Source organism: Maylandia zebra, linkage group LG20, assembly GCF_041146795.1.
Source record: "Maylandia zebra isolate NMK-2024a linkage group LG20, Mzebra_GT3a, whole genome shotgun sequence".
Lineage (NCBI taxonomy): Eukaryota > Metazoa > Chordata > Actinopteri > Cichliformes > Cichlidae > Maylandia > Maylandia zebra.
This window is the reverse complement of record NC_135186.1, coordinates 34,968,303-34,984,124: the sequence shown is the minus strand read 5'-3', so window position 1 is coordinate 34,984,124 and position 15,822 is coordinate 34,968,303. Positions and strand designations below refer to the sequence as shown.

Below are 15,822 nucleotides of genomic sequence, written 5' to 3'. Positions count from 1 at the left end.
CAGCACATGGCCGGCCACTCTAAGTGTTTGTGTGAAACCATTAGACGGCCATCACTGAGCAGCGCTTCACTGCGGCCGGCAGACACACACACACACACACACACACACACACACACACACACACACACACACACACACACACAGTTCAGTACAAGCAAAAGAATACAGCATCTGCACATTGGATATAATGATTAACCGAAAATATGTCAGCTGACAAAAGCAAACAAAAGCGAAATGATCCATCATCCATCAACCCATCTGTTCATCCACCCACCCATCCAACCATTAAGTGCTGCTGAATCACAGTCAGGTGGCAGCAGCATTTTCAGCTCCACCTGGAGGATCCTGAGGATTTCCCAGACCGGATGAGACATATAATCTAACAGCGGGTTCTAGGTCTGCCCCTGGGTCTCCTTCAAAAACTGTAATTGCCCAGAAAACCTGGAAAGTAAGGAGGTCAAGATGCATCCTGATCATGTGGCTCCATGCTCCACTCCTTTACGCACCAACATGCAACCACCCAAAGATCATGAGCACATGTCAGCGTCTAATACTTCAGAAGCTTCACATTCACAGCTGACTCTTTTTAAACATGATCATCATCATAATCTCACCATTTTTCTGATGAGAACACATGAACTTTTATATTAGTATAAACTGCCAACAAATCCAGCTGAAAAGGCCTGAACAGGCTGCTCCTCCTGTCATTAAAATCCCATCATCTTCCTTATTTTTTAAAGAGGATCTAAAGGTACCTCAGTGTGAAATTCACATCAACCCCAACATGTAGCCTGTTTGAGAACCTGTATAATGACAGGAAGAAATGAAAGGATCAGGTGAGCTCCTCCACGCCAGCTTATAAATGCACCACCGTGATGTCAGATATTGGTAAGTTCAAATGGAGAGGAGCACAAGTCTTTATTAAAACGCTTGTTTCAATGTACGTATTGATGTACCGACTACTATCACTGGATTGCTGTGACTCTGATCATGATTTATGATTTATTTCCTCTTTGTTTTGTTTTGTCTGCTTGAGTCTCACCATCTGTACAGATGCTGGCGTTTCCCACCAGAACAGTAACTTAAATTAGCACGGAGCTGCTCACGAATGCAGCGACAGTAGTTTAATAAGAGCTGATGATACCTCCTGACCAGTAGAAGGTGCCAATGTCCTGTTAATACCTGTTGCTGTACCTGATGATTAGCAGCTTGTAATTATGGCTCTGTACGCGGAATAGTTTGCCACATTCGAAGGTCTTCGACTCAGGTTTCTACGTGTATTAGAAGTATTACATGGTACGGGAAGTAGAAGTATAAAAAAGTAGAAGTAAAATATAAAGCTGGCAGAGGTTTGGCCTTTCATGTTGTGCCTGAGAGCCTGGAGCCGGACGATAAACCGGACACATGGAAGATTGCACTTCTAGCCTTTGCTGGACCTCCAGTCTTAGAAAAGTTCAGCACATTTTTATTCACCGATGTTTGACAAGGTTGTTGCAAAGTTTGATGAACACTGCTCGTTCAGTTTCACACAGAGCTACCGAAGCTTTGATTCTTTTATTATAGACCTGGAGTTAAATGTATTAGACATTTAATATTTTATTTTCGACCTTTGCTGGCTTTTCCTTTTTTATTTTTAAAGTGAACAACATCAGGGATCATCCGGTATTAAAGCTCCTACAGGTTAACCCAGTCTATGAAGACATTTTTACATCATCTCATGAACAATTTAAAATGTAAATTATTTTATCAATGTTTCCATTCACTGTTGTGTGGAATAATGTTGTTGGCTAATAAAGACAATCAGCAGGTACAAAAAGATGACACTTGAAACTTTGTGGAAAACATATAAAAAGATATTTTCTTCCTATTTTTTCCAAATGACTGCAGCAAACTGTTGCATCTATGTGGAAAACCAAAATGACGCCCATACATTCAAAGACATGTAACAAGGCTGGCAGCTGTTGACTCACTGGTCTTAGCACCTTCATGCTGATTAGCACTTACTGTGAGGTTATTTTATGCTCCAGATTGTTCTCCTACTCTGTGCAGGAGAAGATCATTTAAATTAACAAAAGAAACACGGGGAGGACAGGAGAAAAGTGGTGGGAAAAGGCAGCGTAAATTTTGCATAAATGCACCAGGATGCATGTTATCGGAACATGCAGAGCGCGACTGCGCTTTCAGATAACATGCAGCTCCACGCTCACTGCTGAGAGCTGTGTCCATTTTTTGCACAAGGACTGATCTATAGCCGGCTCAGACCATTTAAATCGTACGCATGTGCTATTTTATGTTATTTTCTGTGCCGTTCATTTATATCTAGTGGCTGCTCTAAACTTTTAGCTGACACACAGTTACATCGACTCACTGAGGTGAAGAGCCAGATATGTGTTTGTCCTTAAAATTGACAGATTTGCTTCTTGGTTTGCGCTCTGGCTGCAGCCAGCGTGGCACTGCTTTCACACATCAATGTACCCGCGAGCTTTTTGTTACTAAAGCAGCCACTGTTGGGTTTTTAGTGCGTACTTGACTCACTGAACAATCCAAACCATATGGTATGAACACGTTTCTCTGACAATTCAGATCTTTAACAGCATGTTTACTCCGTGTGCAAATAGCACTGAACACTGACTTTTCATCAGCGAGTTGCACATAAAACATCTGGAAAGGAAACTCTTCTAACAGAAACATGTTGCATGTTAGAGACTGGATTTGAAAACTATTCTGGGTTCTGATATGAAACTTTTTTAGCATGTAGCTAAAGGCTAGATTATACTCTATTGTGGATGCTGGACAGCTGGAGACCCCACGGCCGAGTCACTCCTGTTACATTGTTTGACATCTGCTTGAAGTCTGCTGCCTGATCCGAGTGGACCCTTACTGCCTTGCAGACGTGGAAAGTATGATTCCTTCTTCAAACTAGACCTAACATTACTCCCTGCCTCTAAATATTGACCTTAGGGATGATAGGAGGTTAATGCCAAGCTGTCAAATTTTATTTACGCAATATAAATGTCAAAAGATGCCCTCCACCATCTGAAAAAGATGCGGTGTGACCCGCCACTCCATAGTCGTGAACTTTTCATCTACTAATTGGAAGGTTTGTGGTTCAATTCCTGGCTGCCCCAGTCTGCATACCAAACATCATCTGGCAAGACACTAACCCCATCTCCGATGCACCTGCTGCAGTGTGAATGTTCAATAGAAAGCACTTATGTAGAAAAACTATAGAAAAGCTTTTTGTATGAACGGCTGAATGAGACGAGTGCTCAGGTAAAGTAGAAACGCGCTGTATAAGAACCAGCTTCCTGCATGCTAGAAAATACACAAATCCTTGCTTTATAGAACTGCATTAATTCTTTGCTTTAGTCCATCATGCTAATGTAATGCTCTGTAATTGCATCAAGCTTGCTAATGCATTGCCAGTATTCCTGAAATGAAGACATATGCCATTTTTCTCATTTTCACAGCTCTGATCATCGGCTCGGAAGTCTTCAGCCGTTCCTGCGTGCGTTCCAACACAGTCCGCTCACTTCCACTCACGATGGCAGAGCAACACAAACACACCAGAGCAACATCGCCCAGTACAGCAAAGGCTCTTATCCAGTGGATTAAATGTGCTGCCAAGGAGGAGTTGACCAAACTCGCATTGATTAAGTATTGCATATGTGTCATATCAGGATATCCTGCAGAGTTTCACCAAAAAACTGTTAAAGTAAAAGCACATCACAGCCTGTGTTCCTCTTTCACTGTAAAACCTCGAGTGAAATTTGTTTAGCTACCAAAGTGTGCCCGCGCATTAAAAAGCAACCTTAAAACCAGTTAAAGGCCTGTGCAGCATCACATTAGCTATGAACTGGCATAGATTGAATTTGAAGACGTTTCACATTCGATTATTTACCGTCTGCTTCTCAGCTGACTGCTGAGAAACAGACCGACTGAGTCACTGACACAAATCAGGACCAGCTACCATGAAACAGTCTGATAACACAGTGACTTCACAACAATCTTCATCTTTGATAAGAACAAAAAAAACATTTATTTAGCCTAAAATGTTTATTTTCTTAAAGAACGTTGTGCTAGAAACGACACTGTCCACATTTAGGAAACCACAGAGCCTTACAGGGGAAAAGGATATTTTTCACTTTCCCTTATTGGGCGAAACAGAAAATGCCACAAATGCTCTGCGGAGTACAAAATAGTCATTAATCTGCAGATGAAATTAGTCCCAAGAATGCACTGTTTACTTGAGCGGCTGTTTCAGAATAAAAACATCAACTTTTACATGAGTGAGGTGTTTTTAAAGATGTACACCTCTCGTAATGGATTGAAGCCAGACGTGAGGCCACAAAGTATCAAGACTACAAAAGACGTTCGAGCGTGCAATGGCATCAAAAATTCTTGACTTGCACGATTTGAATCTTTCCTATCGACTCTCAATGAAACTTTAAAAGGTAAAAAAAGACAATAAGTGAGTTAGGAAGCCTCCAACTCCCTTTTGGAGGTTTAAAGAGTTTCAGGACTGCAGAAGCAGGAGGTGTGTGAATATTAATGAGCACAGTGTGTGCACATGTATGTGTGTGCACGCATGCATATGACAAGTGTTCAAGCGGCAGGTGTGTGTCTGTGTGTGTATGCGAGACTGCTAACCACTGTTAATAGCAAACACACAGAACTTCATCACTAATTCATACAGCTGGATTACGTCAACCTCAACACGCAGGCGCACACACACACACACACACACACACACACACACACACGCACACACACACACACACAAAGGAAAATTATCCACATTTATCTGCTTCTATCTTCTATCTAAATCTTAATCTTGAGGCTTTGTCTTAATTATTTGTCATAAATTGGTGAACTTGCTGTCTCCTGTTTATCCCAAACACCTCAAACCTTTCTTTTCTATTCTTTTCTATTCTGTTTTATTCAGTTCTATTCTTCCTCCCTCGTCCTGTTCTGCTCTTTTCCATCTACAGTTTTTAGTCACAAACGCCACTTTTTTCTTCTTTGCTCCTCTTTATTCCAAGTTTTCTACTCTGATTTTATTCTCTTCACCTCCTCGCTCCAAACTCTTACTCACCCCCTCCCACCCCCCACCCCTCTCCACCCCCACCCCTCTCCACCACGCCATCCCGTCCCGCTCCTCTTCCTCCACTCGACTTTTCCACTCCCTTCTTATTCTATTCTCAGCAGTGGTAGCGGTGTATCTGGAGCAGTTTCCATCCTACTTACCACAGCTGCTGGTGCTGGTGCGGCTGCTGATGATGAAGGTGAAGAGTAAGGCGAGGAGGAAGAGGAGGCAGGTTTTCCAGGTGAAACCACTGTGGACGGATGCAGGAGGACAGAAGAAGAAGAATAAAAAAGAAGAAGAAGTAGGAGGAAGAAGAGGAGGAGTGTTGTTTTACTGTCTCAGATCTGTCCTGCTCTGCTGCCGCGGCAACAACCACATCTCCTGTCATCCCTCTCTGTCTCACTCTCTCTTTCTCTCTCTCTCTCTCCCTCTCTCTTTCTCTCTCTCTCTCTCTCTCTCTCCCTCTCTCTTTCACTCTCTCTCTCTCTCTCTCTGTGGCTCCACCTCCTGTTTCCTGCTCGACCCTCCCCCTGTCTCCTTTTTGTTTTCTCACTCTCCTCTCTCTCTCTCTCTGTTCGTTGTCATTTCTTGCTCTCTTCCTCGTGTCCCTCCCTTTTCTCATCACACACACACACACACACACACACACACACACACACACTGCTCTACATTAAACAGACTGATGGGAGTTTCATGTTGGAAGGAGAGAGAGAGAGAAAAATGGACAGAGAGAGGGGGGGGAGGAAAATTACAACTTCTGATGTAAAGTGTTCAGATTACATTACAAAATCTTTCATATCATTATCAAAGAAAAACCCTCATCGAACATACAGTGCAATAAAGTTGCAATTTAAAAACACTATTTATAAGGAAAAAATGTATATTTGTTATTAGAACGACACTTAAAATTACAGCGTTTGTGTAATAGAGACTATTCTATACTCCAAATTCTAGCACGTGCTCTGCATGCAAACTTATTTCTTTGTTAAATTACTAACTTTATTTTCACTTTAAAAACATAAACGTAGCTATGACCTTTATTCTTTATGGTGTCAATTTAAATTACTTGTGACAATTTTATTTTAAAAAAACAGAGAGGTGTTACATGTTCGTTGGGGTTGTAATGGGGCAGATTTTAGGGATGTGTCATGAATGGAGTCTTTGTTTGTTTTTATAATGACTATTTTCTGTAACTTTACCTCTTGAGATACTTTCACACCACCTGATTCTGAGAACTTCAATCTAAATATTATAAATTAACATAATTGTATTTAACTGGCAACTGATGCAATATAATCTCTATTGATTTATTCAAAAGTAATTTACTTACAAAAGTTAAAACTTTACATTGTGAAACCTTACACAGCATTATTTTTAGGCAATATTGAAACGGACAATATTCCAATAATGTTCCATTACACAACACACTGTTGTGACTTTTCATGCACAGTGACATGATGACATTGACTTTACATAGATCTGATATTTTACCCTGACTAATGCTTTGGTGAAATTACAGTTTTAACCCAGGTAAGATTTTTTTCACATATTTAAAATTTTATTTCCATATTAATTCTCAAAATATCTTTTTTTTCCTACATATCCTACAATGACCATCTGCAGCCCATTCAAACATCACGACTACATGAGGATCCATATAAGTAGAGCATCTGACAATACTCAATACGACTTTAAGTTGCAGTCATGTGTAATCTATTGACACAAAGTACAGAAGTTTTTAATTCAAGTTTGAATGTAGCAGGTTTCCTTGAATCATCTTAAGGGTCGGGTTTCGTTTGTTCCCTTAGACACTTGAAGGTAACACAATCAGCTTAAACACTTAATCAGACAAAACACTGTCCATACGCGCAAACACCCACACAGCCGGACACTGGAGCTGTGCACTAAAACATTTAAAGAGCCAGTGAGCTGTCCTGATGACAAAGCAAACCATGTGTTTTTCTGTATTTTGCTTTTTAGATTAAATGTGGAGCTGAGAATTAGAAGAGTTGGTCCCCTTCAAAGTATTTCTCCTACTACCTGTTAATCATCTTTGCATCACAGATATTGATCCATCCATTTGCTTCCCCATAAGAATTTTTCTCTAATATCAATGTTCAGTTCTTCCTGGAGGACCTCAGGGCACTCCCAGGCAAAATGAGATACAACCATTCCTGCAAGTCTGCCTCAGGATGCCCTCCTAGTTGGGGTGCCTGGAAAGCCTCACAGGGGAGGAGGCATTTGGATCAGATGCCCCAAACATCTTAAACTCAAAGTGTAGTCTGAACTTGCTCTGGATGTCCAAGATCCCCCTCACTGTTAATCTCTAAGGCTCAGTCCAATCATCCTGAGAAGGAAACTCCTTTCAGCTACTTCACCTCATCCTTGAGATCATTACCAAGAGCTGATGACCAAAGGTAAGAGTTACAGCAACTGATAAATCAACAAGCTTTACCTCTGAAGTCTCTCTGTTTGTGAAGTTCAAAAGACTGCATGCAGTTGTGTGAAAAACTAAATGTGTCACATGAGAGTTTGTAGATCCACTTATATCAGCATTTGAGTTAAAGTAATTGTTTTCTGTATGACTTTATCAGTCTGTCACATTTTTGTTGAGGACTAAGGAGAAATATGCAATGACCAAGATGAGGTTTTTTACTGGCAACCCTTCAACACGAGCCATATTTGTTCAGTGTTCTTCTAATTATGCGATCATGAACTTTAAAATCTAACAAAACTGAGACCTTTAAAGACTGAGATGGTCTGATCTTGGGATGAATCTGCTGGGACACCGACTCACGGGAAGAGCATTGTGTTAACACAAATAAATGATCCAACTTAGCAAAGCTTCTGCTTTTACCGGGGGTCACACTTGCTGATGATTACTTAATAGAGGCTATTTGATTAGTAGCACATGGCTGCTACTTACCCTCTTAATTTCTACGGAAGCAGGAAGAGTTTACTAAGTTTTCCAGGACTGAACAAAATCCTGTGTTTAAACTTTCTTTTTCGCATCACTGTAGGTATAAATCTTATCTTGAATATACAATGATTTGATGGGTTACAACAGGGGTGGGGGAAGTCCAGGCCTCAAGGGCCAGTGTCCTGCAGGTTTTAGATCTCACCCTGGGTCAACACACCTGAATCAAATGATTAGTTCATTACCAGCCTCTGGAGAACTTCGAGACATGTTGAGGAGGTCATTTAGACATTTACAGTTTTTCTCAGTTGCTTTGGTGCATTTCTCACAACAGAATTGATCTCTGCACCACTACTAAGGCTCTTCTCAAAACAGTTAGTGCAAACTGCAAAACATGGTGGATAACTTGCAAAACTGAGTCACTTCATCAAAAAGAAAAGTCAGTTGTTCAAAAGCAAGTCCCTTAATCAAAACAGATCATATATTCATCAAAAGCAAGTACTTATATCAATCAAAGTGTCAGGGCGTCACAATTACAAGTCATTACACCAGCACCTTTGGTCACAAAATCAAATGGTTTGAACATGTTCTCATTGTGACGGATTTCTTTGTAGGTGCTTCCCAATGACATGTCAAGTCTGGACAGCATGCACGGCATGTTGAAAACCATTAATTGCCCAGAAGACAGTGGAGATTATTGTGGACTTCAGGAAGCACACAGCCCCTCTCCCCCCCATCATCCTGACTGACACCCCCATCACCTCTGTGGACTCATTCCGCTTCCTGGGTACCACCATCACCCAGGACCTGAAGTGGGAGCCCACCATCACCTCCGTCATCAAGAAAGCCCAGCAGAGGATGTACTTCCTGAGGCAGCTGAAGAAATTCAACCTGCCAACACGGACGATGATGCAATTCTACACTGCAATCATCGAGTCCATCCTCCCCTCCTCCATCACCGTGTGGTACGCTGGAGCCACTATCAGGGACAAACAGAGACTGCAGCGTGTTGTGCGCTCTGCTGAGAAGGTGATTGGCTGCAGACTCCCATCTCTGCAGGACCTGTACACCTCCAGGACACTGCGGCGTGCAGCCCGGATCTCAGCTGACCCTTCTCACCCTGGACACAGTCTGTTTGACCTGCTCCCCTCAGGCAGGAGGCTCCGGTCCATTCGCACCAGAACCTCTCGCCACAAGAACAGTTTCTTCCCCTCTGCTGTTGGACACATGAACAATAACCACATGACCGTCCCCGCCACCAACACATGACCCTACGCTGTGTCACTGCATCATTTCATGTCTGGCACTGATCACCACCTGCACTCATGTATATATCTTTCTACGTAGCACTCTTAATTCTTATTCTCATGTATATATCTCATGTATATCTCATGCACATATCTTTCTTTCTACATAGCACTTTAATTCTTATTGTTTGCACTGAAGCACCGCAGCAAATTCCTAATGTTGTAAACCTCAACATCTGGCAATAAACCCATTCTGATTCTGATTCTGATTCTGTAAAGGAAAATCAAGACACTTCATATGCACTCTTGATAATATTTAATTGAAACTGTTCACAGCATTGTGCAACTGGGGAAATACAGTAAATCAAACATTTTACAGCAAACATAAACTCACTTAGACAGTAAACCTTACTGCAGTAGTTATGAAACAAAAAACAAACAAACTGAAAAACAGACACTGCTGCATATCAATCATTGATATCTAGATGCTCCCATCTGTCTGCCCACATATTTGCATCAACATCACAGCGAATGTCAGCTCTATCGATGCATCGGGGAAAGTATCTTCTGGAGTGTCGAATCCACCCTCTGCAGGACTCTGCTGTGATGTCATCACAAGCTGCATCCATAGCTGCTAGCAGGGTCATTTGGGTATGTGGATGCCTGTCGTATACCTTCCACCTCCAGGAAGAGAAAAACTCCTCAATTGGATTTAGGAATGGAGTGTAAGGAGGAAGAAACTCCATAAGCATCCTGTCGTGTGCTGCAAACCACTGCCTGACTACAGCAGAGTGATGGAAGCTAACATTATCCCAAACCACTACATACATTGTCCGATTGTCACCAGGATCATCCCTTTCATTTTGTGGGATTAGGTCCCTATAAAGAGCGTCCAGAAAAGCCAACAGGGGTTGTGTATTGTATGCACCAATACGAGGAATATGGGTGTGAACGCCATTTTCTGAGATTGCTGCACACATCGTAATATTTCCTCCTCGTTGGCCTGGGACATCAATGGTGGCTCTTTCGCCAATGTGATTTCGTCCACGCCGTCTGCCTTTTGCGAGATTGAATCCCGCTTCGTCAAGATATACAAATGTGTGCAGGGGTTCCCTGGCCTCCAATTCCAGGATACGCTATACAAAGGATGAGACTAAAAAAGTCTGTAATGGTCCATTTGGCACAACAGATTGTACAGTTTGAACTGTAAATAAGATTACAGTAACATGCATAAATGTAAGTGCAGTACATGGCCTAAACTTTTACAGTAAACAGAGGTACATATGCAAACATGTTTTACCTGTACATACTGGTGACGGCGCTCCTTCACTCGATCACTGTTCCGTTCAAATGGTACTTTGTACAATTGCTTCATGGACATTTCATTCCGTCTGAGGACTCTGTCTATGGTGGAAATTGATATTGACTGAATATTTCCGAAGATGGTGTCATTTTCTACGACAGCTCTTTGTATTTCTCTCAGTCTCAAAGCGTTGTTTGCAGCCACCATTGCACAAATTCTTTCCTCTTGCTGCGGAGTCAAAAGTGGACCTCGTCCACCTCTTCTAGGTTGTCTGGCAGTCCTTTAAGTGCAAACATGCTTACAGTAATTGTTACAGGACTATCATTCAAAACTCCTTTCTTTACAGCATTACTGTATTGTACCACAGCACACTATGCCACACCTGGGCCAAGTCTGCGCTTCAGTTACAGTACGTCTATACTGTATGTAAAGATCTAAAAGGTCATGTCCTAATGCAAGTCTCCTGTATGACTATGAAAGTGCAGAGCAAATTAGTTTGTGCTGAATAACTACATTACAGTATGCTCGCCTGTTTTCCCGATGAAATGTCTGAATAATGGAACTTACAGTAGTTCTCCCAACATTTGGCTGCACCCTTCGACCAGCCTCGGCCATTGTGAGGCCATGGTTTATCACATGATCCACAAGTGTTGCCCTGATTTCGTCAGGGACGTGTCTATGTGGTTGGCCTCTTCTTACCCGGTTTTGTCCTCGTCCTCCACCGATCCTCACCCCTCTTCCACAAGGCTGACGTTCCATGTTCTGCAGTTTTGTAGATTCAGTATGCACCTCATGCCAATCCTGTCTGTTGGTTTACATTATATATATACTTGTAGAGTAGGGGATACTGTAACGCGATTCACCCGTGACTGGGTAGAAGAGGCTTTTCATTGGTTGCAAGTAAGAGTAACACACACCAATTTTCATTAGTGTGAGATAAGGTTCACCTGAGAAAAGTAATTTATGGAGATTTTTATGGAAACTCCTTAAAAGTAGGGTTTTCAAAATGGGTGTACAAATTGTTTGACAAGATGTTCAACAATTTTGAGTGCACTGACACAAGCAATGAAATGAAGACTATTAGTTGTAAGGACAATGACTATTCAGCCGGTACAAGTATAAATAATTGTGACATTCATGATAAAAGCAAGGAGATAGTGATGAATAGCAAGTCAAAAGTGACCATTCTTTAGATATTTGTACTTACTCAACTGCTTCATGTCCAAAGGCATTTGCCGAAATGAACATGAAACCGCCACAAGGTTGTGCCAAAACGACTACATGTTGTGAAGGTTGAACTGACTATTGTGCAAAGTTTAATTCTGTTGTGAGAAATGCACCAAAGCAACTGAGAAAAACTGTAAATCAGCTGTGTTGGATCAAGGACACATCTGCAGGACACTGGCCCTTGAGGCCTGGAGTTCCCGCACTCCTAGCTTACAACAGTGTACCCAACACCCTGTGAGATCCCTTTGGTTACAATCAGAATGCTCTTCGCCAATAGTTCAGATGTGGGTCCAGCTACACACTTTTGTCAGTCGCCCAGTCTGTTGTTTCTTGGGGAGCGCTATGCACTCAAGGCCTGCTCATGAGGAGCTCCCCTTCCGGCTCCTAGGGTCCCTGTTTCCTATCCAGGGAACGTTTTCAAGGTTCTGGGGATACCTCTAAGTCTGTCCCGTTAGCTGGCATCAGTTTGCTTTGGGAGACCATACAAAGTCTACTGTCCCAGAATACATTTGAGTGAGCAGTACACTACAAATATCATAAAATGACAAATTTAAAGTGAGAAATAAATAAAAAACTAAAGTTGATTCAAACATGAGGCAGCAACATGTTTGAAAGTGTGAGTGCAGCAGGTTTACACCCCCACACTGACAACTCACTCCATCACGATTAAAGAGACAACATGCACACCCGCACATATACACACTTCAATTACAACTAAATAATGAATGTGAAGCAAAAAAACCTCTTGGTCAGCTGCCACTCACGGTGTCATCACAGACACACAAACCTAAAGACACATCTTCAGACCAGCTGGATGTCTAAAATAAAATAAAATGTTTTGTGACATACACAAAACATTTTTATTGTAAAGCCTGACTGAGTGAAGCTTCACAGGGTCAGATCACACAAATCATTGCATCTTTGACCGAGAGGCTTCTTGGATGTTTTTCACATCTACACGACCCTGAGACACAGCAACTCCTTAGTGTTAACACTGTAACTCGCTCTGCTGCCCTTCAGGGTTTTTCTGCGATACTCATTTTGTGATATCTTTGCTTTTACTTTGCACTGAGAAGACCAACAAAGACCTTTGTGTTTTTTAGGGGTTTTGTACAGAATTCAAGCTCTTGCCACACATGCTTTTGTTTCACTGTGACTGTGCAACAGTGTTGATTACCCATGTGTCTTTGTTTAACCCGACTCCTGCATGTAAAGATCTGATTTTGTTTTCTGGTGACATAATACTGAAACCTGAATAAAGCTGAATGGAAAGAATGAAAAGTGATCTAACAGGTGATGAGATAGCAGGATTGTTACATGTACACCATTTATAGTTAATGGGCTGAAAGAACAGAAGTACATGCATGGCCCTTTAAACGAGTTTTCCATTGATTGAGCCCTCAAGCCCTGGGCAATTTTCTTTAATTTCAGCCTGAAAAATATCCCTGAAATCAATCAGTAACAGCACCATAATGTCAAGACCAAAATGAACAACTCTGAGCTCTATATGAGACCCCCAAGTGCACAAAGCAAACAACCGGCCCCCAGCACAACACTGATAGTCAGAAAAACATCATAAAGAATCAAAAGAACAATTAAACTCATATGGTTTCATATATTACGCTGGTGAAAGAAAAAGCTAAGGTTAGCCATCATGTTGTTACATCGGGTATAAATCAGTATTTAGCAGGTAAGTCAGTGTTAGCGAACATTGCTGGAAGAAAGATTTACCCATAAAATCTGAAATTTGACAGATGCCGGGGGAAATGAGGGTCCGGATAAGCAGGGAATTTCATTCATGGACAGGTCTTGGTTTGGGCTAATATTAGCTGATGAGCTCATTTAGCTAACACACATAAACTGCATGTCATCTTCCCCAGAAGGAAATATGCTGGGCAAGGTCAGAGCATTAATCCAAATTTCTAGGTCTAATCTTGCTGGTAACTTAGTGTCAGGGTCCTGGGTCTCCTGACCCAGCGTTTTAGTTCTTTGTGATTTTTGTATTATTGTACTTGGTGTGAGTTTCTATGGTTTCTAGTTTCGATCCCTTGCCCTTCATGTTTCTCTATGTCCCGTCTGTTCTGTGTAAGTCTGTGTCTGCATGTTTGAGTTCCCCTCTGTGCCTCTCGGTTCTTAGAGTCCTCTGCCTTATGGTTTATGTCTCTGTGTTTCCTAGTTGCTGTCTCCACTGTGTCAAGTTTGCGTCTCTGTGTGATCCTTCCTGTTTTACTTTGTAGGTCCGTGTCTTATGTGAATGTGTCCTGCTTTGCTTGTCTCATCAGTTCTAATTTCCCCCAGCTGTGCTCTCCTTCTGTGTCTCATTCTCCTCGTTACTTCCCAGTGTATTTAGTCCCTGTGTTTCTCTGAGTCAGTGTTGCGTCGTACCCTCAACAAGCTGTGTGTGTTTTGCCTCTGTGTTACCAGTGTTTTGTTTCCAGCTCTAGCTCCAGTTCAGTATTTCTGCTTCAGTGTTTTAGTCCACCAGCGTTTTTGTTGTCCTTTGGTGAGTTTAGTTTAGTAAGAGGTTTTCCCAGCAATAAAGCTGCGCTTTAAGTTGAACTTCTGTGTCTGAGTCCTGCATTTTGGATCCACCACTCCTGCTTGCCTGCCTGCCACACAGCCAACCATGACACTTAGCTCCAGATTTTCTGGCTTCTTCATCAACTAAAGCTAAAAATTAAATATCACCAAATGTCAGTTGACCGGTTACTGTGGATAATTTCACCTTCTAACATAAGCCATGATGCTCTGTATTTGATACTGGCCAGCACTAAATTACAAAAGCAAAAAGGACAATAATTAACATTTGCTTCATAAGGTATCGAGCAGGAGCTGCCACCAAACTGTATCTCAGCTACACACTGTCCATCAGCTGGTGGCTGACGTCTTCATGCTGACACTCAGATGTACATGTGAGTTGGTTTCTCAGTTACGGTACAAGATAATTATATAGAGTGCAGCATATATGACAGTCCTCTGTAAGTCTGCCAGTATTTTGGCCAGTGCTGGTTTGGAATAAGCATGAGCTGCACACAAATGCAAACAGCTAAATGGTAACTGCAGTTCATTTACGACAATGACTGTCATTAACAACAATGGCTTTCTGGAAGGTAGGCTGAGTGCTTCGAAATTTTAGGGCCAGCGTCAGATGTAGAGCAGTGAGTCAGGGCACAACTGCAACATACCAACGAAAATAGATAGATAGATAGATAGATAGATAGATAGATAGATAGATAGATAGATAGATTCATTCAGGCAAATAGACTTGAAAAAAATCCCTTCCAAGTGTGGAAATCAGAGTGATGGATATGGAGTGTAAGTCTTGTCTGCTCTCACAGCTGCCATGACTTTTGTGAAATTATGATTCTTTATGACACCATCTGGTCATTTTTCATAGCCAGTTTGGATCTTCTTACATTACTCTGCAGGTGTATTAATATTGCACTCATTTACTTTACTGTGTCTTTGAAGCCTCCTGTGTTTCATTTTTGTCGTTTTTTGACTGTTTTTCCATTTTGCTGATGCACTTATGTGTCTCCTTTTGGATATTTTACATCTCTTATGGGTATTTTGTAATTTCATAGAAGCTACGTTTGGCTGGTCCCCTGTGACGTGATTTGCAAAGTTTCTATTTGAACCTTTCAAATGAGTGTTTTTTCCAGTAACACTTGGCTTAATGGTTTCATTCTGGAGACTGAAGTTACATCCAGCTTTTATACTCATGCTGGTAAAGATCACAGCCTGCAGACTCCAGCATTTGTTTAGTGTCTGTCTGTTGCAGTGCAGGGTGTTGCCTTTTGGGTCCCAGAACCATTTCCTTCTACCTCAAACTAAAACTGTATTTATTTATTTATATTATTTATTGATGATGTAAACCATATATAAAATTAACCAGCTGACTGTCAGTCACTGTTGTCGATATACAGCTACTAATCAAAGTCTTCTATAATCTTATTACCTGCATATTTGTCTCCAAAGATCTATCCGAGGGTGTGCAAACCGCCAGCATCTACTGGGTTTAATAGAAGTGAAATGTTCATCA

General features: G+C 41.6%; 1 protein-coding gene across 2 annotated transcripts in view; it reads right to left on the bottom strand.

Moving 5' to 3' along the window:
- The window catches only part of kcnd1 (potassium voltage-gated channel, Shal-related subfamily, member 1), an 80,552-nt gene extending 72,403 nt beyond the window's left edge, over positions 1–8,149 (bottom strand). Inside the window, exons 1-2 of one of the 2 annotated variants that reach the window (XM_076878346.1) lie at positions 8,013–8,149; positions 5,248–5,336 (exon numbers count right to left, since the gene is read on the bottom strand). The gene's annotated coding sequence lies outside the window, so the exon portion shown is untranslated. Of the gene's footprint in view, positions 1–5,247; positions 5,449–8,012 lie in introns of those variants that run through there. The other variant, XM_024806475.2, reaches the window with a different exon arrangement.
- Positions 8,150–15,822: the final 7,673 nt, after the last annotated feature.